The following is a 27,139-nucleotide window of genomic DNA, read 5'->3' as shown; positions in this document are numbered from 1 at the left end:
TCACTTCCCATCTGCCCCAAGGGACACTCAGGGCTCCTATCACACTCTGCCCTCTGTTGCAGAGGGAACTGGAGTCTCTCCCTCTCTCTCTGAGGACCTGAACAAGAAAAGCTACCTCCAAAGGGGCAGGGAGGGAGAGAAGAAGAAATAAGGGAAGGTGAGAGGAAGGGAGGAAAAAAGGAAGAAAGGGAGAGAAGGAGAAAGTAAGGGAGGGATGCATTTTGGGTCCCCAGCAGTAGGCAGGAGACCTGGGAGCCCATCTTATGCCCCTGAAATTCTCAATTCCACCCCTAAACTTGTTAGGCACTGCCTCTTCCCTTGACAGGCCCCAAAGTGGAGATGAGAGGCGGCAAGTGAGGAGATAGGCATACTCAGGAGAGACTGAGGCTTGGAGCTGCTGATTCTGGACCAGCTCAGCATGGCACGGCTGCTGTGGTCCACCTGGTGCCAATGCCAGGATGCTCACACAGACCCTGAGATACTTGCCTGGACCCCAAGATACTCACACAGACTCCCCAGGATACTCACACAGAACCCAGGATACTTGCCTGGGCCCCAAAGATACTTGCCTGGACCCCCAAGATACTTGCATGGATCCCAAGATATTCATACAGACCCCAGGATACTCACACAGGCGCCAGGATACTTGCACACTCAGGTCTGGATCCTCTGCTCTCCCTCCTTTGCCTGGCTCTTCCCTGGTGCGCTCTCTCTCTTTCCCTTGCCCCTTCTATTGTCTCTGGCTTTCTGTTGGTCTTTCACAGCCTCAATGAAGTGGCAATTTGGTGGGCAGGACATAGTCCCGCCCTCCCCCGAGAAAGTGCCACGAGGCCTGCATCCAACAAGCCTACTATTCCGGGTAGGTTGTTTTCCCAGCCACCCAGTCCCTCAGCCACCACAAAGCAGCAAGGAGCCCAGGAAACAGTGGACCAAGAGGACCCATGGCACCAGAGGCCAGACATGAAATTGACAGTTACACTAAGCCAGTTTGCTCAGAGATGCCAGACTAGGGGAGCTGATGGCTGGGAGACCAAAGGGGTCCCTGAATCTGGCCCCAGGGATAGGAAAGACTGCGTTTCTTTTCCCAGAATGACCAGGAGTGTTTGGAGGTATCTGGGGGCCACCCTGAGGAACCACTCAGCTCAAATGCTGTCCCTGTTCCTTCCCTGATTCAAGCAATTTAGATTCCAGTTGTCTTTGCTGAGGTTTAAGTGGCACAATTTGCAGAATCTAATAGTATCCAGGACCTAACAAGGAATAAATGTGAGTGGAAGGTGGCTACTGGACATCAGACAAGGGGCACTGTCGCCCATACCTAATAAAGCTGCACATAACTGTTCTCTTGACATAGCAATCCCATTCTTAAGAATACACCGGCCGGGTGCAGTGGCTCACACCTGTAATCTCAGCACTTTGGGAGACCGAGGAAGGCGGATCACGAGGTCAGGAGTTCGAGATCAGCCTGACCAACATAGTGAAAACCCGTCTCTGTTAAAAATGCAAAAAATTAGCTGAGGGTGGTGGCATGTGCCTGTAGTCCTAGCTACTCAGGAGATTGAGGCAGGAGAATTGCTTGAACCCGGGACATGGAGGTTGCAGTGAGCCAAGATCGCACCACTGCACTCCGGCCCGGGCGACAGAGCATGACTCCATCTCAAAAACAAAAAAAATACACCCAACAGAAAGAGGGCATATTCCACCAAAGACACATGCTTCAGAGTGTGTACAGCAGTTATATTTCTAACATCCTGAAAATTAAAACACCCCACACAGGTCCATCAGCAGGAGAACAGACACATATATGGTGCTGTAGGTAGATATTCATACCATGGACTATTCTTCAGCAATAAATAGAACCCCACTACTGATATTCCCAACAACACAGAGGCACCTCAGTCATACACTGAGCAAAAGAAGCCAGAGAGAAAAGGGCACAGACCATATGACTCCATTTACATGAAGGTCAAGAAGTAGCAAACCCAAGCTGTGAACCCAGAGGTCAGAAGAAAGGTTATGAGGCAGGGAGATGACAGAAGGGGGAAGGAGGGGCCTTTCTGAAGTGGAGGGAATAAATATGTTAATCCAAAGGGAAGGTACCCAGTGCACATATGAAGATTCACTGAATTGCACATTTAAAATATGTGTAATATACTCTATGTATCTACATAGATCTTACTAACAAGACAGTCATTCCTGCCTTCCAATCAATCCATCAAAGGCTGCCACACTAACTTTCTTCTCCATGCATTTCAGGGTCTGACCATTGAGGTTTTCGTCCCTCTTGGAACAGCAGTGTCCTTAACATCCTTTTTTTTTTTTTGAGATGGAGTCTCACTCTGTCACCCAGGCTGTAGGGCAGTGGTGCGATCTCGGCTCACTGCAACCTCTGCCTCCTGGGTTCAAGCGATTCTCCTGCCTCAGCCTCCTGAGTAGCTGGCATTACAGGCGCCTGCCACCAGGCCCAGCTAATTTTTGTATTTTTAGTAGAGACAGGGTTTCAACATCTTGGCCAGGCTGGTCTTGAACTCCTGACCTCAAGTTCCACCCGCCTTGGCCTCCCAAAGTGCTGGGATTGCAGGCGTCTGGCACCGCGCCTGGCCAACATCACTTAAATGACATAGGTAAGCAAAGGAAGCTTTTTTTTGAAATACGCTTAGGCTGAGAAGCTGCTCTTTGTGCCTCCCTCGCCCGTTCCACCTGCCCCACGATGCCTGGGCCTAGACGGGAATCCTCCCTCCCTCTCCCGCCCCTAAATGCCCTCCAAGCCCCCTGAGACCCAGGCCCCTCCACTCCACCCAGAACCGGTTCCCAAAAGGGCCAGGAGGTGGCGCCCGAGGCCCAGAGCCCCTTGCCGGGCAGCCTCCACTTCGTAGGCAGGGGCTCCCGCTCCCCTTCCCAGACAGCTCGTGTCGCGCTTCGCTGGGGATGAGGCCACGCCTGGCGCAGGGCAGCGCCGGCCCTTTCCTCCTCCCTGTCTCTGTCCTCTGACTCCCGTCCCTCTCCTCCCTCGCCCCTGCCCCAGGTTCTCCTTCCTGCGGATCTAATTTAGAGGTGAGGATGTGGCCGCCTGCATGGGGCGGGCAGGGAGGTCAGCGGTGATGCCGCCGGATGTCTGCCAGCCGGGCCGGGCCGGGACGCTGCGTCAGGTCGGTAAACACGCGGCGTGCTCCGGAGGAGCCGCGCCAGCTGTGACGGGACGCCGCCGCCCCGGGCACCCCGGACTGACGTGGCGCCGCGCCCCTGCCCCAGGCCACCCCACACACAGTCTCCACTACGGGGAAGGATGGCTGCAGCGGCTCTCACACCTTACTGGTGGAACCCCTCCTTGAAAAGCTGCTATAGCAGGTCCCCCTCACCCCAGTCTCCCTGGACCACCACCTCTGAAAACCAAGGGACCAGATAAGCTCTAGCCTTGGGAAGCCAGGAAAGGGAACGGCACTTGGTGCCAGCAAGCCTCGTGCATGAAAATAATTGGTCAAGCGCCTCAGCTACATCATGAGCAGACTGTCTTTAGAATGCAGGCAGCCATTCTGCCTCCAAGATCAGCACAGAAAGAACCCCCGGCTCTCCGCACGGGGTCTCAGAGACTTTGAACTCAAACAGACGTGGCATATGGAATGTCACACAGGTAAGCAGGGGCCATGTGAGTCCCCTGCACCCCTGACCCTCACAGCTAATCCACAGTCCTGTTTCTCCTCAGGCCCTGTCTCAGATAAGCCCCTCAACGCCCCCGTGCCTCCAGGAAGCCAGAGAAGCACCCTACACAGCCCACAGACGGCAGAGAAATCAGTCTGTCCTGTGGCCCCCATATCATCTCTTGGGGCCAGCACACCCTGGGGTCCAACTGAAAGGGAGAAGAGAGAACATCGCCAGGGCACCTACCGTGTGCTGAATACCCGATGGGGAGTGGGGGAGAGAACTTTGCCAGGACACCTACTGTGTGCTGAAGGCCTGGTGGGGAGTGGGGGCAGTAAGGGGCAACATGTTTACTGTTGGTTCGTGTCATTTCCTTTCCCTTTTGGATTTGCTGATGTTGTTGTTGTTGTTGTTGTTTTAATGTATAAGAAACTGCCTTACTGAGGAAGGAGAATCGCTTAAATGATCCTCAGTGCCTGCCCGTCCTTCCCTCCTTGGGGAAAGAAAGAAAGAAATAACATCCGCTCCTTGATCTGTATGCACAGGAGAAACAGAACACCCTGTACTTTTTGAGCAGATAAAGGAGAGAAGAAAAAAGTGCTGGCTCAGCCAGGCAGGGAAGAGGAGGAGGGCGGGAAACAGACACTTGCCTTCTTGCTCCTGCTTCCATGGCAAAGTGGGGGTGTGAGCCTCTTGCCCAGTGCCTGCACCCGCGCGGGCCTGGTTTATTCTCCCATGTCCCCAAGCAGGCAATGCCTGGGAGCATCAAAAAATCAGGCCAGCCAGGGCATGAGTGCACCCCTCAGTCCCCTGGCAACTTCATCCAAGATGAAGCCAATTTTCCAGCCTGCAGGCCACCACCTCCCCCAGCTGCCCAGAGCCGCCACCACCCTGACTGAAGTGTCCCAAGAAGCCACACTGGACATAGGAAGGCAGCAGGGGACAGAGAAAGAAAAAGAGGGAAGAAAAACCCTGTTCTGTGGCAGGGTCGCAAAAGATGGATGAATAAAGACTCAGAATTCAGGTGACCAGAGTAGGCAAAGCCACCAAGCTTTGTGTGAACTGCCACTTCTTCGTCCCATCCCCAGAACATCCTCCCCAATTTCATTTTGACACCCTCAGAAATTTACACTCTAGTTACAGTGAGCTGAGATCAGACCGCTGTGCTCCAGCCTGGTCACAGGGTGAGACCCTGTCTCAAAAAAAAAAAAGAGTAAAGAAATTTACACTCCAGTAAGCACCTCCTAATGGCCAAATACTAGAGACACGTGTTAGTCCTGGTCTTCAACGTTTGACCCTGCCAATCCCCAACTGGAAATGCCCAGAACTAAACTGGGGGCACTGCCTAACTCCTGGCACTTTCCCCATTGAGGTCAAATCACAGGAGCATCAAGCAGCCCCAAGGCTCAAACTTCGAGGCACCCTTAGTGGGAGACCCTCCTCACTCATCGGGTCAAGCCATGGCAACCCCACAGCCTGAATCACTGTCACCTCCACCCCCAGCTGCCCCAGGAGCACCCCGCACCCTGTGTCCTCTATCTGAGCCTCACCTGTGTGGGTCTCAATCTCCCAGCCCCACTCTCCAAAGACAAGAACAGCTGAGCATCTCACTGACCAGGGAATATAATTTAGCAATTCACTGAGCACCTACCATGTAGCAGGCCTGGGGAAGATCTCTGCATGTCAGCCTTGCCCTCTGGACCCAGCTGCCCTTTCTAGCTTCAGTTCTCACTCACAACTCCCACCAAAACATACAGATAGACCACCAGCTGCACCAAAGTCTGGAACCTCCCCAGCCCCACCCACCTGAAGGCCCACAGGAAACAGCCTTTCTCATACACATCAGAGAAGGTGGTTCTGCCAGACGAGGTGGCTCACACCTATAATCCCAGCACTTTGGGAGGCAGACGCAGGCAGATCACAAGGTCAGGAGTTCCAGACCAGCCTGGCCAGCATGGTGAAACCCTGTCTCTACTGAAAATCCAAAAATTAGCCAGGTGTAGCGGCAGGTGCCTGTAATCCCAGCACTCGGGAGGCTAAGCCAGGAGAATCTCTTGAATCTGGGAGGTAGAGGCTGCAGTGAGCCAAGATAGCACCACTGCACTCCAGCCTGGGTGACAGAGCGAGACTCCATCTCAAAAAAAGAGAGAGAGAGAGAAAACTCCTACTTATCTCTGGCTCCCTCTGAACACAGCCTATTCCCAAGTGTGCCTGAGCCTTGTCTTTTTCTCAAGGTCACCCTAGGATGAATTTCCTAATCTGTTTCCCAGAGAAAAGTGAGGCCCCCAGGAAATTGGCTCACCTGGCTCACTCCCTGGCTCCCTTGGGGCCCAGGACTCCACCAGCTGAAGTGCCTGAAAATAGACCCAGCCCTTCTACCAGCAGTCTCCCCCCTCCTCCAAGCCCCACATCTGCTCATGAGACCAGCCCAGGGCTGTGGTGCCCTGGGCAGCAGGAGACAGCTTACTTGCACCCTCCCCGACCAACCTTGGGGACTTTAAACCTCTCTTCCCAATGGATACTTCTATTTCCTGGGGGCAGCAGCCCCACCTCAGTTTCCCCAGAGGCCTCCTCCCCTTCCCCACCACCACCACCCCCATCCTCTTTCTCAGGCTTCTTACAGGAGAAGGAGTGGGAGGGAGGCTGGGGAGCTGCTCCAGGGGCACATAATTTGGACTGCGTGGAAGTGTGAGGAGGGATTTGGATTCTTGAGGCCCCCAGACAATGCAATTATTCTTCAAATGTAAAAACGCCCAGAAATCCCAGACCAGCTGCTTTGCACAACGGCCCAGACAAAGGGGCTCTGTGTCTGTGGTGAGGCCCCTCCCACCTCTCAACCAGGGAGGGGCTGGGCCCCAACTCCTCCCAGCCAGACCCTCCCCAGCCTCCTCACTCAGGCCAGCCAGGAAGTAAAAGGACTGCGCTGAGCCAGGCTGGGCCTCGACAAGGAGAGAGAAGGGGGAGCAGGTGTGGGGAACAGAGCAGGGGCAGCCCATGAGCCCAGGAGACAGAAGGGGAGGGAGAAAACACAGGCCCTGGAGCCCAGAGACCTGGGTTCAGGTCCAGCTCAATTTCTACCTTACCAGGTGACCACTGGGCCAGTGTCTTCCCTTCTCCAGGCCCCACTTAGCCAAGACTTCTGAACTCACTCCAAGGATGCAGCCTCTGTACCCCACCACCGGGCACGCTTGTCTCGGCCCTATCTGACATTTAAAGGCTTCCTTTGGTCTTCAAGCTTTCCCATCTGCAAAAGGGATAGGTACAGCTGCCTTGTAGGAAGATTAAATTAGCACAGATAAAAGATGTGGCCACTACAAAGGCAAGAGAGGGAAGAAGATCCCCAAAAAGATGAGGACAGAAGTCACCTTTCCTAGGGCCCAGAGCTCTGTCTCACTTATAGAAGAAGCCCAATCTTCATCTGAGCTCAGAACCCAGCCTTCACCTTGGCCCCAACCCTAATAGCAGACTGGACCTTAACCTTGGCATCATGCAGGCACACCACATCTGTATCTGACTGACCCCAACCCAATACTGACTCGGCCTGAGCCCCCCAACCCTGACTCAGCCTGGCCATCCTCCCCAGTGTTGAGGGGAAGTGGGCACCAGGGGGGTGGCCATTAGCCAGCTCCAAGCTCATGAAAGGGAAAAGCTGTGGGGGCCTGTTTCAGCAGGGCCCCCACCCCCAGTAATGTCCTCTGGCCCTCACAGGCCAAAAACAGGGAAGGGCCCCATCACCCTGCCTGGCACCCACACTTCTCTCCAAGCACACTGTCAATGCTACCCACATTTCTTCCCCAAAATCATAAAGTCCCTAAAAGCACAACTTTAAAAAGGCTTTGTAAGCCAATTTCATGTGAGAAGAAGGGGCCCTTGGCAGGCATGTGTTGAAAGGAGAGGCAGCCACTGACTCAGTGCATGGAGGGACACAGCCAAAGACCCGGCCCCCAAAGACACTGGAGCCCGGAGTGGGAGGCCCATCCCCGGGAGAGGTGAGCACTCTGGGCCCGTCTCTGTTTCCCTTGGTGCCCTGCGAGGTGGGATATACCTGCACACCACCCACATTCATTGTTTCGAGACCCTTTTGTCTGGGAGGCATAAGGTGATTTTATAGTACCCTGTAGGGGCAGACCCAGGAGACTACTCAACTAGAAGCCTAATTGGGGGTGGAGGAGGGGAAGAAAGCTCAGAAAGAAGCCAGAGAGGCTAGGCAGACATAGTGACTCACACCTGTAATCCCAGCACTTTGGGAGGCCAAGGTGGGAGGATCACTTGAGTCTAGGAAGTCAAGGCTACAGTGAGCCATGATCACACCACTGCACTCTAGCCTGGGAGACCAAGCAAGACCTTGTCTCAAAAAAGGAAGCCGGAGAAAGGGCAGGGTCTTTCTGATGGGCGGAAAGCTCACTGGGGGCCTTGATGACACTGTCAGTCAGCAAGAGAAACAGGTAAAGATGGGCCAGAACAGAGCCTAATACTACAGTCCCTCCCTCATGCCACACCCCTGCAGCTTTATCCCAAGCCCCACCCTATAGGTCCCACCTTCAGCAAAAATTAGCGAATGGATCACACTGTGACAATAGATTAGATCAGGTGCTGGGCACAATTGCTCTGAACACCTATGAACCTTCCAAGCTCTGGGCCAGCCCCACCAGCCCAGCTTCCACCTCCAGGCTTCTCACACCCACGCCCTGCTTCCCATCCTTGTGTATGTCTATCTGCAGATGTCCCTGGCTTCTGGGTAGACAATCATCTCTCAGCAGGCAGAACCTCCGTTCTTCCCCTCAGGTCCCAGACCTTCCAGAGGTAGGCAAGCTCCATTCCCTCTCAGCAATCAGAGATCTGCGCCAGGAGGACTATGCCACGCCAGGACGCTCCTAGAGAAGATGAAAGTGCCCAGGCAGCAGCCTCTGCCACTACCAGTGTGGCCTTGGGAGAGTCTCTTAGCACTTGAACCTCATTTTCCCCATTTGTCAAATGGGGACAATCACCAGTACCCTGAAAGAGGCCAGCCCTGACTTCCGAACCTATTCACCAGCCTTCTGTGTCCCCAGCGAAGTCTACTGCAGCTCCATTTAATGGCTCTCAGGAGAGCCATTAAATAGTGTGAATTCCCTCCCCCTAACCCTAACCCTAACCCTAACCCTAACCCTAACCCGGACCTGACACCCCACCTCTGAATTCCCCTTCGGGAAGTCCTCAAGGACAAAGGTGTAAGAAAAACCAGGCCTAGCATGGTGGTTCATGCCTGTAATTCCAGTGCTTTAGGAAGCTGAGGCGGGAGAATCGCTTGCGGGTCAGGAGGTTGAGACCAGCCTGGGCAACATAGCAAGACCCTGCCTCTACAAAATAAAAATTTTAAAGTTAGCCAGGGTATGGTGGTGCACACCTGTGGTCCCAGCTACTCCAGGACTGCGGTTGAAGGATCACCTGAGCCCAGCTGTTTAAGGCTGCAATGAGCTATGATCGTGCCACTGTGCTACGGAAGGATGACCTTGTCTAAAAAAAAAAAGACCACAGAGCCAGTCACTGCCCTGGTGATGACGCTGGTGCAAGACTGCTGACAGCAGACCAGGTAACTGGCAGGGGAGGGCCAATAGGAGATGGTGCTCACAGCTGCTCGCTTCCTTAGAAAAAAATCTCCTAGGCCAGGCACGGTAGCTCACACCTGTAATGCCAGCACTTTGGGAGGCTGAGGCAGGCGGATCACCTGAGGTTGGGAGTTCAAGACCAGCCTGACCAACGTGGAGAAACTCCGTCGTACTAAAAATTCAAAATTAGCTGGGCCTGTTGGTGCATGCCTGTAATCCCAGCTACTCAGGAGACTGAAGCAGGAGAATCGCTTGAACCCGGGAGGCAGAGCTTGTGGTGAGCTGAGATGGTGCCATTGCTCTCTGGTCTGGGCAACAAGAGGAAAACTCCATCTCAAAAAAGAAAAAAAAGTCTCCTGACACAGCTGAAACCAAGAGAGAGGGAATACTATCCTCAAGACCAAGGGATCAGCCCTGTTTTTGTTTTTGTTTTGAAATGGAGTCTTGCACTGTCTCCAAGGCTGAAGTGCAGTGGCGTGATCTTGGCTCACTGCAACCTCCCCCTCCTGGGTTCGAGCTATTCTCCTGCCTCAGCCTCCTGAGTGGCCAGGATTACAGGCGCCCGCCACAACACCCAGATAATTTTTTGTATTTTTCAGAGACAAGGTTTCACTATGATGGCCGGCTGGTCTCGAACTCCTGAGCTCAGGAAATCCACCTGCCTCAGCCTCCCAAAGTGCTGGGATTATAGGCATGAGCCACTCCGCCCGGCCTCAGCCCTGTTTTGAGACACCCAAGTCACCACAGCCCTTGAGAAACCCCAGGAGGAGACACTTCTCTTACACACACACACATCATGAGAGCGTATTTCCTTATGTTTCATTTGATGATCCAACTTAGTCCTATCCTTTGGGAACACCTTATAGTACCAGTTTTCACACAGGTCCTGGGGGCTAAATACCAGTCATTTGAATCCCCACAACTTATTAGAGAGTGATCTAAGCCTCAGTTTTCTCATCAGTAAAATGGGGATAAAGTGTGCTGCCACACAGGGGTGTGTGACAATGCATGCAGAGGGCTTAACCCAGAGGCAGCTGTGTGGCAGCAACAGTGCTTATGTTTCCCTACAGTCCCCACACTGCATACCAGTGGGAGTCACTGCAGGGAAGGCTGAGCCAAGTGACAGGCAGGGGTGGGGATGAAGGAAGCCCAGCCAGTAGAGAGGTCACAGAGCCCCCTGCAGAATGATTCCACAGCAGGGCCACCAGGCCTCAGACAGCCACCCTACCCCACGGAGACACTTGTGGACTGACAAAGGGAAGGACAGGGGATCGGGATAGAAGGGTTACGCCACTATCCTACTTGGTAGGGGTGCTTGGAGCTCCCAGGCTAGGATTGTGAGGCTGCAGGTGCAACACCAGGACAATCTGTGTGGCCACCAGCCTCTAAGATGCCCCTCAGTGATCCCTGCCTCCTGGGATTCATGCCTTGCTGCAGTTCTCTCCCAAGCTGACCACTGCAGCTAACAGGCTATTGCAGAAATGTTGGAATGTTACTTCTGAAACTATACATAAAAGACACTGTGGCTTCCACCTGGATCCCTTGGGCAGTTTACTCTGGGAAAAGCCAGTCACCATGTGGGAGGACACTCAAGCCACCCTGGGGAAGCCCACAGGGCAAGGAATGGAGCCCTCCCGTCAGCAGCCAAACCGTCCTGCCAAGCATGTGAGCACGCCATCTCGGAAGCAGATCCTCCTGACCCATTCAGATGACTGCAGCACTGGCTGACACTGTGACTGCACCTCATGACAGACCCCGAGCCAGAACCACCCAACAAAACTGCTCCCAAATTCCCAACCTACAGAAACTGTGAGCATAATAAATGTTTACTGCCATTTTAAGCTACCAGTTTTGGGGTCTAAGAGTCAGCATCTCTCTCTCCCCAGAGACTCCCCAAAGTGGAGGCTGCCAGGTAAATACTCCCTACCCAATCCCACTCAGGGCCTCAGATCCCTCTGTTCTGAAATGCAGAGCTAAGGTGAAGTGGGCAGGGAGCCCAGTCCAGGCCCTACAGCTTACAAGGCCCAAGAGTCAGGAACTTCTCCCCAACCAGTATATTAGACTCATCTGGAGATTTTTACAAATGACCCCTCCTACACCAGGTCATCTAAATTAGACTATCTGGAGTGGGGCCCAAGCATAGACTTTTTTTTTTTTTAGGGGCCTACATGATGCTAATGTATAGCCAAGACTCAACTGCAGCCTCCCGGCCAGCCCAGAGCCACTGGGGTCTGACAGTGCAGGGGAGGAGGAGGCAGAGAGAGCCTCAAGGCCAGGCAGTGCCCAAGGTCCCTCCACTCTGAGCTTAGGCTTGGGTCTCCCTCCACACCACTGCTGCACAGCTTCCAAAGCCCTCTGCACTCCAGGAATATAAAGCACCTCAGGCAGCCAGACACGGTGGCTCATGCCTGTAATAATCCCAGCACATTGGGAGGCCGAGGCAGGTGGATCGCCTGAGGTCAGGAGTTCGAGACCAGCCTGACCAACATGGAGAAACCCCCGTCTCTACTAAAAATACAAAATTAGCCAGGCATGGTGGTGCACACCTGTAATCTCAGCTACTCGGGAGGCTGAGGCAGGAGAATTGCTTGAACCCAGAAGGCAGAGGTTGCAGGGAGCTGAGATCACACCATTGCACTCCAGCCTGGGCAACAAGACTGAAACTCTGTCTCAAAAATAAAATAAAATAAAATAAAGCACCTCAGGCCACACAGATGTCCTTGCCCAGCCTTGCTCACATACTGCCACACACAGCTGCACCCTCCTCGTCTTTCTCTCTGCATCTCCAACACCCTCAGGTCCAACCTCTGCACTGGGGCTCCTCCCTTAGAGGACAGGAGCCAGGAAGCTGGGATGGGGTCTAGCTGTGGGTGATCTTGGAGGGACTCTATTCCCTCATCTGCAAAATGGGAATGACCATCACATCTGTTCTGCTGTCTGCTGGGTCCAGGCTCCTCATCATAAGTCCTTAGAGAGACCTATATTTGCACGCTTTGTCTCCCCCAGGACGCAGCCTTGCCTGGCCCTGCATCAGCCCCTGGGGATTCCGCAGCAATGGATTAAAGAGACAGGGCCCTGCCCTGAGGCTCACACCCAGGGAACTCAAAGATACAGAAATAAGGATCATGGTGAATTCAAGAGGATGGGAAGGAACACCTAAGGGAGGATGGAAGAGGAGGCAGAAATTTCCAGGAGAGAGATGTGAGCTCCACGCAGGGGAACTGCACATGCAAAGGCTCAGAGGTGCTGCTAACAGGATCATCTCCCAACCCAAGATTCCATCGCTTCCCCTTTTCCTTCGCTCCCGAACTCAATGGACAGACTTGGAATCCCCTGGTCCCATGCCATGCAGTCTCCTGAGCTTCCTTCGGGCTCAGGAGAGTGGCAGCCGCTTCACCAGGCCCGGGGATTTGAGCTCGGGAAAGCCTCCAAGCATCAGGTGGAGAGAACACACCTCCCACCTCCACTCAGGGCCTGCCCCAGCCCCACCCGTGCCGCCCTGCGCTTCCTGGGCGAGTCAGCCATGCATGTTGGCTCCCCGAGGCACCCTGGGGAAGGGCAGCAGGCCCAGCTGTCAGGAGGCACACAACCCAAGGCCTAAGGCACCAGGAAGGGGGTAGGGCAGGCACAGACGCTGGAGACACACAGGCCCCGCCACCCGGTGGCTGCTGCTGTGAATGGGAGTCTGGATGGGTACTGGGCAGGCAAGGGGCATGTTCCAGGCAAGGGGCATGTTCCGGGCCCAGGGTGGGGCCAGTGCTAAGGAAACTGGTGAAAAGCATAGACAGGGTTACTGGGTGAGGCCTAACACAGGGAGGGGAGTAGCAGGGGACAGATTTTTCATTCATTCAAAAAGGTTTCTTGAGGGCTACCTGTGCCAGGCACTGTCCGAGGCACTGGAGATACTGCAACACCCAGATGCCTCCCCTCAAGGATCTGTCAGGTCAGGGAAAAGCAAGGCGGGGAGACAGGAAACTAAGTGCTTGCACAGGGGAGTCAGGGAAGGCCTCCTCCAAGGCGACTCTGCAGCAGAGGAGGTACAGCGCTGCGTCAACCTCCTGGGGACTTGCTGAATGGCAGGATGTGGGGTGAGGGCAAGGGCCACGTCAGCATGACCTGGGTGACCAGGCATGACACTGCTGGGACAAACCCAAACCAGTTTTAACTGTGTCCACTGGTCATCATCTTTGCCCTTCACAACAAGCCGGTGGGGTCAGGAAAATGACAGAAGCCAAATACCTCGGTGCAGGACTGCAGGGGAAAGGTCAGTCCAGGTTTCTGATTCCTAAGCCCAGTTCTCTCCTCCAGGCTATCAGCAAGGTTGGGAGAGCTTCTCCAAGCCCCCTGCTATCACAGGGCCACACACAGCCCTAAACACAGCCCCCTGCATCAGGCATCACCTGCAGGCACAGCCAACGGGAGTCAGTGTCCCCAGCGCCACCCAGCACAGAGATCTGCCCATTCTGCAGCCTGGGCACTTGCCGCCTGGGAGGTTTGACCTGGCAGCTGAGGGGGTGGCTTCCCGATGGGGTTTCTCCCCTATCCCTGCCAGGAGCCTCAGCCTCACAATTCTAGGGTGAAGGAGAACAGCCCAGTCAGCACTTTCCACTGACTCTTTCAAAACCACTTACAAGAACTGAGGCCTGTGAGCAGCTCAGCCCGGGCGCAGTTCCCCCTCGGCGGCCCCTCGTGACTCTGCACAAAGCCCAACTGTGCTTCAGCTCCAGCCCCTGGGAGGGGGTGGGTCTCCCACAAGCCCATCCTTTCTCCTGAGCCACAGGGTCCCACTCCGCCCAGCCTGGGACCTGTGCTTTCTGCCCACAAAGAGACACAGAGCTGTCTGAGCTGTGTAGGATCCGGGCAGCCTTCCTCCCAGAAGGTGTGGACGGGCCTTCCTCCACTGCAAACCCTTTTCCAGCACAACTACCTCTCTTATGGTGTCCACACAACATAATTTATCACAGAGCAAAGGTGGCATGTATAATCACAAAATGAGAAAAGGAAAACGTCCAAAGAAAAATCTAGTCACCGGATGAACCTCACAGCAAATGTCTGTTTGCCTCTCCTGTGCCAGGCCCTTTGCTGGGCACTTTCCATTCATTGCATCCTTGAATACTCATCAACTCCCTGCTGCCCATTTTATAGATGAGGAAACAGGTCCCGAGGGGTTCAGAGTCATGACAGAGGCCACCTGGGTGGAGAGAGGGGCAGGGCAACACTGCTCAACCCTTGCTTGACCTCAGGCCCCCTACTCAGCCTCCCCGGGGGTGCGGCAGCCCTGAGGACTTCCCTCACTCAGCAATTCCCCCACCTTGCTCCTCCCCACATCCTGACACTGCACACATTGTGCCAGCCACTTGGAGCTGGCAGGAGTCATCTCAAAGCCCAGAGGCTCACTCCAGCTTCACTGCCAAAGCCTGGGCTGCCACCAGGAAGCTACCTGCTTTCCAGCCTGGGCGCTTAGTGAGGTCCCTGCAGGCCACCCTGGTCTCACTGCCCCATGCAGCTGGATTAGGCTTGCCAGGCACTAAACTAGCCAGGCCCCAGCCCTTCACCCTCAGTCTCCTCCATAAATAGGGCCAGGGATGAGTTCTAATTGCTTTGGCCAGCACAAAGGAAAATTCGAAGAGCAGGTAACTCCTAACCGCCTCTAGACAGTCACTGGCCCGAGACTTTCCCCTCCTAGTGACTTTAGAGTACATTAACTGTGCTCTCCTAACAAGTCCACAGGACTAACCAATAAAGCACTTTCCACAGAGTTCAACCACGAAGCACAGTCCCCAATCCAAGCAAGAGCTGGAACCAGGTCTCAAAAGCCACCAGGGTTTGTTTCAGAACGAACACATGGGCCATGGGCCATGATGTAATCCATCAAACACCTACGCAGTCGAGACGCTGAGTTTGGACAAGAAACGTACTCTTTAGGCCCTTATGTGGAGTTCAAAGAGAGAATAGCTCACTAGCTTTTGAAGCATCAAGAAAAGTCCGTTCTTAAAATCCTGTCATTGCTACCACTCGATTTTTCGCTGAATGCATCTGAGAGACAGAGTGCAGTGCCAAGCATTTTGTGTGGAATATCTCAATCCTCACATCAATATCCCATACTACAGAGGAGCCAACTGAGGTTCAGAGAGGTTGACCAGCCTGCTATTAGCCTGCCTCTAAATTTTATTTAGTAACATATTAAGATCAAGGCCTTGCTCTTTTTAAAGTCTAATAAAGAAACCGAGTGCAGTGGCTCACACCTGTAATCCCAGGACTTTGGGAGGCTGAGACAAGCAGACCACTTGAGGTCAGGAGTTTGAGACCAGCCTGGCCAACATGGTGAAACCCCATCTCAACTGAAAATATAAAAATTAGCTGGGCATGGTGGCAGATGACTGTAATCCCAGCTACTCAGGAGGCTGAGGCAGAATCACTTGAACCCGGGAGGTGGAGGTTGCAGTGAGCTGAGATCACGCCATTGCATACCAGCCTGCTCAACAAGAGTGAAACTCTGTCTCAAAAAAAATAAAAAAAAAAATCTAATGAGGAAGTCAAGTTCATTGTCTTTCCTTGAATTACTTTTAAAACTCTAAACCTGGCCAGGTCCAGTGGCTCATGCCTGTAACCCCAGCACTTTGGGAGGCTGAGGCGGGCAGATCATGAAGTCAAGAGAGCGAGACCATCCTGGCCAACGTGGTGAAACCCCCGTCTGTACTAAAAATACAAAAACATTAGCTGGGCGTGGTGGCGTGAACCTGTAGTCCCAGCTACTCAGGAGGCTGAAGCAGAAAAATCATTTGAACCGGGGAAGTGGAGGTTGCAGTAAGCTGAGATCACACCACTGCACTCCAGCCTGGTGACAGTGCAAGACTCAGTCTCAAAAACAAAACCTCCAAACCTTTTCAGATTAACTCTCAAAGTTTTGCATTGTGTATGATCTTTTTAATTTTCCAAAATAAGACAGTAAAAGGTCCCTGCGTGTTTAACATTTAAAGGCATCATTTAAAAATATTTCCTAAGAATGTGTTTCCCTTGGTGGTCCTGGGTGTCTCCTGCTTGAGTCATCCTAAAATCTAGCCGACTCAGCCTGCAAGGAGTATCACCACCACCCGCCAGGATCAGAGGTATGGTGGCTGAGCTGGGCTGGCCCGGAGGTCTGGTTATGGGTGGGGAGCATAGCTGAAGGTTTGAGGACAGGCTCTGAGAGAGCCATGGGGTGAGGAAAGGGCATCAAGCCAGATGTCCCAGAACCTGAGTGAGACCCAGCATGCCTCACTCAGGCCCCATGGGGAAGACAGGACCACGTATCTGCCAGGACCTGGCACAGAGTTGGCAGGGGTGGCTAGGTTCTTTGTTCTGTTTTCTAATAAATTGCAACTCATTTCCAAGTGCTTGTTCTTCTGACTTTAAGTCACATCTTAATGCCATCCCTCAAGAAGCAGGTGGAGAAGAAGGGAATCTGGACTAAGGGGTGCTGCACTGTCCCCCAGTTAGGCCACTACGCTCCGCCTGAACCCAGATGCTTTTCCTCATCCTCCAACCTCCCAGCCCCGGATTTAGAGAGCACTGGGCTCCTGCATGTTTGAGGAAGGAAGACAATGGGGCAAAGGAGGACAAGGGAGTGGAGCTGGGGCTGGGTAGCAAAATCCACTGAGCATGCCCCACCAGGGCCTCCGGGTCAGGTCGAAGGGCCAGCGTCACCCCATGCTGCACCGAAGCTCCTCCTCCTGGGTACTGCTTAAAATACCATACACTAGCTGGGCTGTGGCTCATGCCCGTAATCCCAGCACTTTGGGAGGCCAAGGCAGGCGGATCACAGGGTCAGAAGTTCGAGACAAGCCTTACCAACATGGAGAAACTCCTTCTCTACTAAAACATACAAAAAATTAGCCGGGTGTGGTGGTACGTGCCTGTAAACTCAGCTACTCAGGAGGCTAAGGCAAGAGAATTGCTTGAACCTAGGAGGCAGAGGTTGCAGTGAGCTGAGATCACACCATTGCACTCCAGTCTGGGCAACAAGAGTGAAACTCCATCTCAAAAAAATAAAATACCATACCCCATCTCCCCTACCTCAGCTGCTAAACAAAGAGCCTCACACCACAGAGGAAAGGAGGTGTGGCAGAGGCAAGGCACAGTAGCCTCACTGACTGCCCTGAGAGTCTGAGAATGAGGGTCATGTCTGCAGCCTGCCCCTTCCCCAAGCTTCGAGTCCATGAAGGGGCACAGCCACTCTGTGGGAGGTCCTGCAGCACTGCCCCCTCCCACAGCCCAGCATCACTCACATCCTGCCTCATTTCTCACTAACAGAGTGCTCTGATCACATCACTGCCCTGCTCAAAAGCCTTCTGTGGCTCCCCACGGCCCAATGAACAAAGGCAGTCCCTGATGCCTCCTTCCTGCCCACAGGCCTACCAGGATCCTCTGACTCTCAGACCCAAATCTGTGACTTTTCTTTCTGTCCAGATCTCCCCCCGACACTGGCCATTCCTCCAGGAAGCCAGTCCTGCTAGCTACCCGCATCCTCACTCTTCTCCTCTACAGACTGCTCTGCGCTGGTCTAACTAGCACCTACCCCAAGCCTCATGCTGCTGGCTTTTGCTTTCTTCCCTCATGTCCACGACAAGTGCCCTCCCCAGGGTCCCTCCTTCAGCTGTGTCTATCACAGTATTAAAAGCAGCCACCAGTATTAGAGTATCACGACAACTCAGCCACCGTCTAGGAGGGAGGTAATATTACCCTCATGGTACAAATGAGGGAACAGAGGCACAGAGAGGCTTTGCTTCTTATCCAGAGTTCACAACCCTGCTGTGTTAACCTCTGAGATGAAAGGCTGGGGAGAACTTGCAGAGCAAGGAGATGGCCAGGAGGTATAAGGAAAAGGCCCTCTCAGAATCCAGAAGATGGGCTGGGCATGGTGGCTCACTTCTGTAATCCTAGCACTTTGGGAAGCCAAGGCAGGCAGATCGCCTGAGGTCAGTAGTTCAAGACCGGCTTGGCCAACATGGTAAAACCCAGCCTCTACTAAAAATACAAAAATTAGCCAGGCATGGTGGTGAGCACCTGTAATACCAGCTACTCGGGATGCTAAGACATGAGAATCGCTTGAACCCAGGAGATAGAAGTTGCAGTGAGCCAAGATTGCACCACTGCACGCCAGCCTGGGTGACAGAGCAAGACTCCACAAGAGAAAAAAAAACAATCCAGAAGACCCAGGCCCAGCTACCCAGAAATCCCAGGCACCAGACAGGTTCTTCCAGATCCTTCCTCATTTATCCAGTGAGGCAGAGCCATTGCCACAAGAACCCAGGGCTGGCTCTCAGCCCAGAAATACCAGGTAGAAAAGGAAGGATGGCGGAGAGCTTCCTGGTAGAGGAAGACTTGGTGGGACGGGCACATCTGAGGGCCCTGGTCAGGAGAGGTCCCCCCAGGCACTGGCAGGGGGGTGGCAGTCACTACACCCAAAAGAAGATAGGGAGGCAAATATGGAGGGCAAAGATTTATAGATGAAGAAACTGAGGCCTCAGAGGGGAGCCTGGCGTCTCTCTCTCTCTGTAGTGCCCTTTTCTTCTACTGATTGTCCAAATGTGCCCATCCCAGCAAGTCCACCTCTACCAGGAAGTCCACCTATACTACCATGTTTGTGGCCTTCCAGTGAGCAGCATCTTTCTACATTAGCTCTTCCCAGCAGGTGTTTTCCTGGTCGGTGGGACATTGGCAGTTAAAAAAAAGATTTCCATGGTCAGATCAGTCTGGGAAGAAACACTTAACAGTTTCTTTTCTACAGGACTTGTCAGGGCCTTTAATTCTCTTAAATGTATTCTGAATATCCCACAAGGTGGTGGAGTGAATTTGCTAGTTTCTACCCTTATTTGTCCCCTGAATACCTGAGATTGCTCAGAACAGCCTTTGAGAAATGTTATCCCCTTCCATCCCGCAGGACGGCCTGGCCCGGGGACAGGGATCAAAGTATGGTGTGACGAGCTCGGCCTTGCTCTCCTCTGAGGAGGTGTGTGGGACATCTGGGGAGCTCAGACTGAGAGTCAGTCAACCCCCACCCTGCCAGCCCCTATTGGCGCTGCCCAGGGCAGCAGAACCTTTGCCCTTAGCGTCTACCGTCTGCACCTTCCTTTGGGTGTGGTAACTGCTATCCCCCTGCCAGCATCTGGGGGGACCTCAACTGACCATTGTCCTCAGATATGAACCCCAGGCCATGTAGGTGCAAGGCAACTTGGGAGACCCCCAAAGAAACCTGGATGGTTTTTCCAAGCAAATTGCTAATTTGACTCCATCATTAACATGTAAGTTTTAATATTGTTTAAATTTAATATTAAACTAAAATATGTTAATCTGCCATTCTGGGAAGGTACAATGTCCCACCCAACACACCCTGTGATAAACCCCCATCAGGGACCTGAACTCCTCAATCCACAGATGAGGAGACAGACATCTCAGAGGGGAGCAGACACTTGCCTGTAGCGGCCCAGCCAGGGCAGAGCAGAGAGAAGCATCCAGGTGCCCCGCCCCCCACTCCCACGTATACCGGGGAGGTGGACAGACTGGGATAAGTCCCCGATGGCAGCTCACGTAACCATCAGTAGCAGCAACAAGGACTTGGGCCAGGGTGAGGGGCACCGCACACACTGGGGTGATGGCCGGGCAGCTGGGGAGACTGCAGCCTTTTATGAGGACACGTCACAGCTGGAGCTAGAGGGCTGGATCAGCTGTTTCCCCAATCTTTCAGCCCCGCCCTGGCTGGAGGAAGGGTGCTCACCCCAGATTGGTTACCCACAGTGCTGGCCTCAGCTGTGGGCAGAGATAAGGTGCCCTCCATGCAGTCTGCATGTCACCCTGCCCCCGGATACAGTCACCCAAGATACCCCGTCATGGTCTTGGGAGCTCCTTACAGTCAGAGGTTCTGGAAATCAGACCTATGTTCCTGGCCTATGACCTAAGCACCCAAAGGCCCTCACACAGCCCCACCTCCCAGCAGAGTGGCCCCTGCAGCTCACACTTCTATAGTCCCCTCTGTCCCCGCTCTGTCCTGCCCCCAGCCCACCTACACCACTCCCTGACCCCTCCATCGGCAGCTCCCTACACATCCCGCAACACTGGAGCCACAGGAGCCAAGGTGGTTCCCTTTACCTGCTCCAGGTCCCACCTGAAATCTACTGATCTCTCAAGACCCCAGTCTAAATCCTTGCTATACAAAGTATGGTTCATGGAGCAGCAGCATTGCACTGCCAAGGAGCTACTAGAAATGCAGTCTCAGACTGGGCACAGTGGCTCACACCTGCAATCCCAGCACTTCGGGAGGCTGAGGCAGGGGTATCACTTGAAGCCAGGAGTTCAATACCAGTCTGACCAATATGGTGAAACCTTGTCTCTACTAAAGATGGTGGCAGGCACCTGTAATCCCAGCTACTCAAAAGGCTAAGGCAGGAGAATTGCTTTAACCAGGGAGGTAAAGACTGCAGTGAGCTGAGATCACGCCACTACACTCTAGCTTGGACAATAGAGCGAGACGCCATCTCAAAAAAAAAAAAGAAAGAAAGAAAGAAATGCAAAGTCACAGGCCTCACCCCAGACCTGCTGATCAGGCAGGACAGACCTGCATTTTAACAAGCTGCCCGGGTGATCTATGTGCGTTAGAGTTTGAAAAGCACTTTTATAGACGACTGCTCTAATCAAGTCATTGTCCCCATGCCCTATAACCTTCCAAGGCTCCCCAGGGCCTACTGAATCAAGGCCAGACTCAGAAGCTTAGCAGCCAGGACCTTTCCCAACCTGGCTTCAACCCACTTCTCCCCCTCCACCTTAGGAATGCCATCCCCTCCTCTGTTGGCCAAAGCCACCCAAGACTTCAGAACCCTCCCAAAGCACCATCTCCTCTGAAAGGAGGACTTCATTATATCACACCAGGCATGGAGAGCAGGAACCATGTCCTGTGTTCGCAAAGGCTCTGAACACCAGGCTGGGGCACAGGAGATGCCAGGTGCTGACCACAGCCAACAAGGCCCAGTGTCTACTTGTCAGGAAGTCCACCCCAGCTCTAGCCTGCCCGCTTCGGGCTCAGCCAAAGCCTTCACTTCAGCTCGGCAGCCAAGGACTTGGGCACCGTGGGCAGGCCTCCTCCATGCTCCCCTGCCAGAGAAGGGAGTCCTTCCTGACAACCCTGAAGGCTGGGGAGCTTCCAACAGCAATGTTTTCCTTGTGCCTCACCTTCCACTAACCCTGCCTCCTTCTCTTCCTAGGAGGCTGGCAGGATCTGTCCAGATAGATGGGCAGATCCCCTCAACTCTGGGGCTCAGAATTTGGAGGAAACAGGCCCCATCCCTGTGTGGTCAGCAAACCCTTCCTCAGCCAGCCCGCCAGGTCCCTAGGAGGACAGGTCACCTGCTTGGAGTCATCCTTATGCCAAACAGGAAAGCCTAGCAGGGCAGAGCTGTCATACCCTCCTCCCTCCTTCCTGGCCCAGTTCCTCAGCCTGGCATCCCCCGGGAAGTCTTTCCTCCTTTCACAGAGTCTACACGGAGAAGGCACTCAAGCATGTGACCTTCAGGGAGCAAAGAAAAAAAGTCCTTCTAATCCCATTTTACAGGCAGATGACAAGAGCAATACTAAATCCAGAAGGGTGACATTCTAATGATGGCGTCTCAGACAGAGAACAATAGCTGAGCCAGAAGCAGTAGACCTTCCCAGCACCCCAAAATCACAGTGTACATGATGCCCAACCCATTGGCCTGGGTCCGGAGCCCCTCCTGGAAGAAAAAGTGGGGCATGAAGCAGAAAAACTCGCTTACCCACTCCAAGCAAGGACCCCTGCTACCTTAAAGGATGCAACTTTTTTTTTTTAGATGGAGTCTTGCTCTGTTACCCAGGCTGGAATGCAGTGGTGTAATCTCAGTTTACTGCAACCTCCGCCTCCAGAGTTCAAGCGATTCTCCTACCTCAACCTCCTGAATAGCTGGGATTACAGGCATGTGCCACTACGCCCAGCTAATTTTTGTATTTTTAGTAGAGACGGGGTTTCACCATGTTGGTCAGGATGGTCTTGAACTCCTGACCTCGTGATCCACCCACCTCGGCCTCCCAAAGTGCTGGGATTACAGGCATGAGCCACTGTGCCCGGCCAAGGGTGTAACGTCTTTCCCATCTCCGCAGCCTCCAGGCCAGGCAACTCTGGGAAGCAGGAAAAGCCTCTTGTTAGGAATCCCTCAGCTGACACATAACTGAGAAGCAGCTGGGCACGGTGGCTCACGCCTATAATCCCAGCACTTTGGGAAGCTGAGGCGGGTGGATCACGAGGTCAAGAGATCGAGACCATCCTGGTCAACAAGGTGAAACCCCGTTCTACTAAAAATACAAAAATTAGCTGGGCATGGTGGTGCGCGCCTGTAGTCCCAGCTACTCGGGAGGCTGAGGCAGGAGAATTGCTTGAACCCAGGAGGTGGAGGTTGCGGTGAGCCGAGATCGTGCCATTGCACTCCAGTCTGGGTAACAACAGCGAAACTCCGTCTCAAAAAAAAAAAACAGAAGCATGAGAGAAGTGACAGAGTGGAGTGGTTTCAAGCATGGATTCCAGAGCCAAGCTGCTGAATTGAATCCTCACTCTGTCATTATTTAGTTGTATGACTGTGCCTTAGTCTTCCCATCTGTAAAATGGGAATAAGACCTACTTTATAGAGCCGTTAAGAGGATTAAAGGAGTTAACATTTGCTGAGTCCTTACAACAATGTGGGGCATCCAGTGAGTATGCCGGGGCCCTGCCCTGCCACTTGGCCTCTGCTTGATTCCTCCCACCCAGGATGCCCTCCTCATCCCCTCCTTTCCCAGCTCAAGGCCTTTCCTAGTCATGCCAGCCTGATCCCAGATCTGAACCACCGCCTCTAGCTCTAACATCCACCCCATGGTGTTACCTCGGTCCGCCCCTGTCCCCCTGTCCGGGGCCCAGCTCCCCTTCCTCCCAGATCTCTGGTCCCCTGGCTCTTGGTCTTTCATCCAGTCACACAATTCAATGCTCAACTGGCTCCTCTGGGCAAACTGAAGAGCTGTGGGTAGAAAGGCAGGGGTCTAAAGAGAGACTGCACCCAGCAGTCACCCAAGAGAGTGGGCTGAAATCAATCCCTGGTTGCCCAGACTGCCCACATCTCCTGAGCTAGAGGATCTGATCTCCCTCCCACCCAACATGCACACATATCCCTCTGCTGACCCAGCCTGGATTTCTACCAAAGAAAGCAAAGGAAATCATTTCTCCCAACCACAGTGACAAACACAGGCTCACAGCCCACCGGCTGCCCTCAGCATACAGGCCTGCCCTCCAACCGCCTGTACCTTCTCCCCTTCCCTTTTTCACATCCCATTACCGCCCTTAGATTCTTGCAGCAATCTGCACAATTGCTTTTGTGGAAAGAAAATAAAGATCCTCAAGGTCACTTGAGGTTTAAAGGGGGCTCCTGTGCTCACTGCAATACCCACCTTTCTGCACAACCCAGCCCCAACCTGCCCACCTGGCTAAAGATTTCCTGGGCATCCACTCTGTGCTAGGCACTGTGCTCGATGCTCCAGATACAGCACTGGTCCATTCAGTCAGGGTTCCAGCCCTTAAGAAGCTAGATACATCAAGCACACAAACAACGGTAACAAATGGTTGCAAACTGTGATAAACATAATAAGGAAAGTAAGTCAGGTGCTGTGATGAATTATGGGGGACTTCCCAAGACTGGGAAGGCATTGAGGAATGGATAATTAAGTGAAGACCTTAAAAATAAGAAAGAGCAAAGCCAGGCCAGTAAAGGGCACTGGAAAAGCACTCCTGGCAGACAAGACAACACAAGCAAAGGTCCTGGGGCAGGAAAAAGCTTAGTGTGTCCAGAGGGCAGAAATGACTCAGATATGTCTGTCAGGGAGAATGCAAAGTGGACAGTGGTCAAGATAAGGCTGGGGAGGTCAGCAGTGGCCAGAATGTGAAGGGTCTGATAGGCTAGGGGAAAGCTTTAAGATTGTATTCAAGTGTGATAGGGAACTATCAAGAATTTTAGAGAAATAAGGTGGTCGCATCAAAAGTTTCTATATCATTCTTGCTGTTCTGCTAAAATAGATCAGAGGAGGGCAAGTGCAGACCTGGGGAGAGGGTTAGGTGGCTTGGCTTGGCTTAGGGCAGGTAGCCTGGGGCATAACAGTGGAGTCAGAGCACAGAGAGCAGGCCTGAGATCAATGTTGTGAAAAGAACCAAAAGGACTTGCTCTTGGTGGAGTTGTGCCCCCTTGTTTCCCATCTTAAAAAGTGAGTAGATGGGCTAGGTGCAGTTGCTCACGCCTGTAATCTCAATACTTTGAGAGGCCTCAGGTGGATTACCTGAGATCAAGAGTTCGAGACGAGTCTGGGCAACATGGTGAAACCTCATCTCTACTAAAAATACAAAAATTAGCCAGGCATAGTAGTGGTTACCTGTAATCCCAGCTACTCAGAAGGCTGAGGCAAGAGAACTTGAACTCAGGAGGCGGAGGTTATAGTGAGCGGAAATCGTGCCATTGCACTCCAGCCTGGGTGACAAGAGTGAAACTGCATCTCAAAAAAAAAAAAAAAAGGTGAGTAGATGATGGGCCATTCACTGAGAAGGGAAGGCCTGGGGAGTGGCGGCAGGGTTCTGTTTCGTCCGCATTAAGTTTTTTGTCATCCAGAACATCATAAACCATCAGATGGAGGGTTAGGTAGAGAGGCTGGGGGTGGAGATAAAATTTGCTCTTTAAAATCATGAGAACGACGAACATTTAAGATTTGTGTGTTTGCAAATTGATGCTTGATTTTTAAAATCATAAGAAAGAATGAAACGGGAGGGGGTTATAAATAGGGAAGAGAAAGGTGCCACAGACAGAGCCCTGGGGTCCTCCAACATTTGGAGCTGAGTGAAGGAGTTGTCTGAAAAGAAATCTAAGAAAAAAGGCAGCCAAGGAGGGAAGAAAACCAGAAGAAGCCAAGGGAGGACACTGGTTCTTGAAGGAGAGTATTGAAGGAGACCAGGAGAGATGGAAGAAGACCTGCTTGTGGGGGCGTGGAGCTCACTGGAGAGCTGGGCTGAGGCCGTTTCAGTGAAGGGGTGGGACCGAAGCAGTCAGGGCAAGCCCGCTAAAGAACCGAAGAGCTGTGCTCTGAACGAGCGAGTGCAGAAGGCTTGCCAGAGAAGTTCTGCGGTGAAGGGAAGAAGGTCCGAAGCTGGAGGGAATGAGGGATTAAGGCAAAAAGGGGGCTCTAAAATTGGGGAGACAGTGTGCCAAAGCATATTTCTTATAGTGCTGTGGACGATTCGGTGGAAAGGAGCTGCTTCTAACACTGGAAAGAGGGGAGGTAACTGCAGAAAGGGGGACGGGGGAGGACCTTGGAGCCCCAGCGGAGGCAGAGCCAGCGGCAAGAATTGGGATGCTTCCTCATCCTAACAAGAGGGAAGGGGGCAGGGGTGGCCGAAAGCAAATGTGGGGCCTTCCCTAAACACACTTTCGGATGCTTGGCACCTCGGCCTGCGCTGCTCCCTGTAACCCTGAAGCACCTGCTGCTGGCTCCAATCACGGCCAAGTTGCCCCTACAGACTGGTATGTGATGTGCCACCAACAGCAGGCTCTGCAAACAACCTGTGGCTACCTCTCACTATGCGTGCCAGCCACCTCGCGTATCTCATCAGGCCAAGCCCCCCTGGCTCAAGCTCCACGGGCCCCTCATCTGCAGTAATGGAGCTCTCGCCCCCACCCCAGGGCAGTGGCTTTCCTCAGCCCCTCCCCCACTGTGAGCCCTCGAACACACCGATCTCTTTGCGAGCCCGGCTCCCGCTAAGCCCGGGGCAACCCATGAGCCCCTAGTTGGCCCTTAGGAGAACGCTGCTCCTCTCCCTGCCCGGGGCTCCCAAGGGGACTACCCGGACGCCCGGAGCCCAGAGGGAGAAATCAGCCCAGCCTCTATCGGCGCTCGGGTCATCACCCGGGAGCCACCTCTCCTCTCCCCGGTGCCCACTCGTCTGGCAGCCCGAGTCGTCGCGGGGCGTCCGCGCCCGGCTTTGTCTGCGCCCACGGAGCGCGCCTGCTGGCGCCCTGGACGCTCCCCTCCCGCACACAGCCTGGGGGTCCGGCCGGCCCTCTACCCACAGCGCCCAGCCCGGGCCGCGCAGCTCTGGCGCCGGGATCGCCACCACCCCGGCCCAAACCACTGCTTTCCCCCGCAGGAGTCAGGGGGGCGCGGCGCCCACCGCTCCTGCGAGCCAACCGGAACGCCCCGCACCCCCGCCCGAGCGCCTGAGCGCCGCGCTGGCCGCCCCAACCCCGGGCCGACCGAGCCCTCGGGGACCGCTCCGGGCCCCTCACCCTCTCGCGGCAGCCGCAGCCCCTGCCTGCGCTGGGGGGGAGGCTGAGAACCCGGGCCCGCGGCCGGAGAGCCGGCGCCCCGTACCTTTCCCTGCTGAGCCGGGGAAGTAAGTCTGCGGCGAGCGGCGCTCCGGCCTCGGCCTCCTCCGTCTCTCCTCCTCCGCCAGCCGCCTGGCTTCCTCCTCCAGCCGCCGCCGGGACCGTAGGGGCCCGAGCCAGCCGCCGCGGCCTGTGTGGGGCCCCGCTCCGCCTCGCGTCCCCTACCCACCCCGCTCGGGCCCGGCCCTCCGCTCCGCCTCTGGGCGGGGACGCGCCGAGCTCCTCCCCCGACCCGACCCGCCGGGAGCCGGGAAGCTGGAGTCCACTGAAGCCCGAGACTGCTCGATCCCTGCCTCGGAAACCCGGGCCCCGCGCCCCCATCTGAGCCCGCATCAAGTCCCTCGCTAGCACGGTCCTCCTCCCGCAGGGGACCCACCGCGGGACAGGCCCCGGCGCGGAGCATGGGGCGGCAGAGGTTCAGAAGCCTGGAGGGTAGAGGTCGCCCTGGAGAAATGAGGTTTGATGCTCCCCCTCCAAGAGAGA

General features: G+C 54.2%; 1 protein-coding gene across 4 annotated transcripts in view; it reads right to left on the bottom strand.

Annotated features, from left to right (window-relative positions):
* The window catches only part of SMOX (spermine oxidase), a 41,440-nt gene extending 14,648 nt beyond the window's left edge, over positions 1-26,792 (bottom strand). For 2 of the 4 annotated variants that reach the window (XM_035298296.3, XM_078375467.1), the window contains exons 1-2: positions 26,643-26,792; positions 6,720-6,880 (exon numbers count right to left, since the gene is read on the bottom strand). The gene's annotated coding sequence lies outside the window, so the exon portion shown is untranslated. The remainder of the gene's footprint in view (positions 1-6,719; positions 6,881-26,642) is intronic. The other 2 variants (XM_035298295.3, XM_035298297.3) reach the window with 1 other exon arrangement.
* Positions 26,793-27,139: the final 347 nt, after the last annotated feature.

The sequence above is a fragment of the Callithrix jacchus genome, chromosome 5 (assembly GCF_049354715.1).
Source record: "Callithrix jacchus isolate 240 chromosome 5, calJac240_pri, whole genome shotgun sequence".
NCBI lineage: Eukaryota > Metazoa > Chordata > Mammalia > Primates > Cebidae > Callithrix > Callithrix jacchus.
Note: the sequence above shows the minus strand (reverse complement) of the source record. Positions and strands in the feature narration are given on the sequence as shown.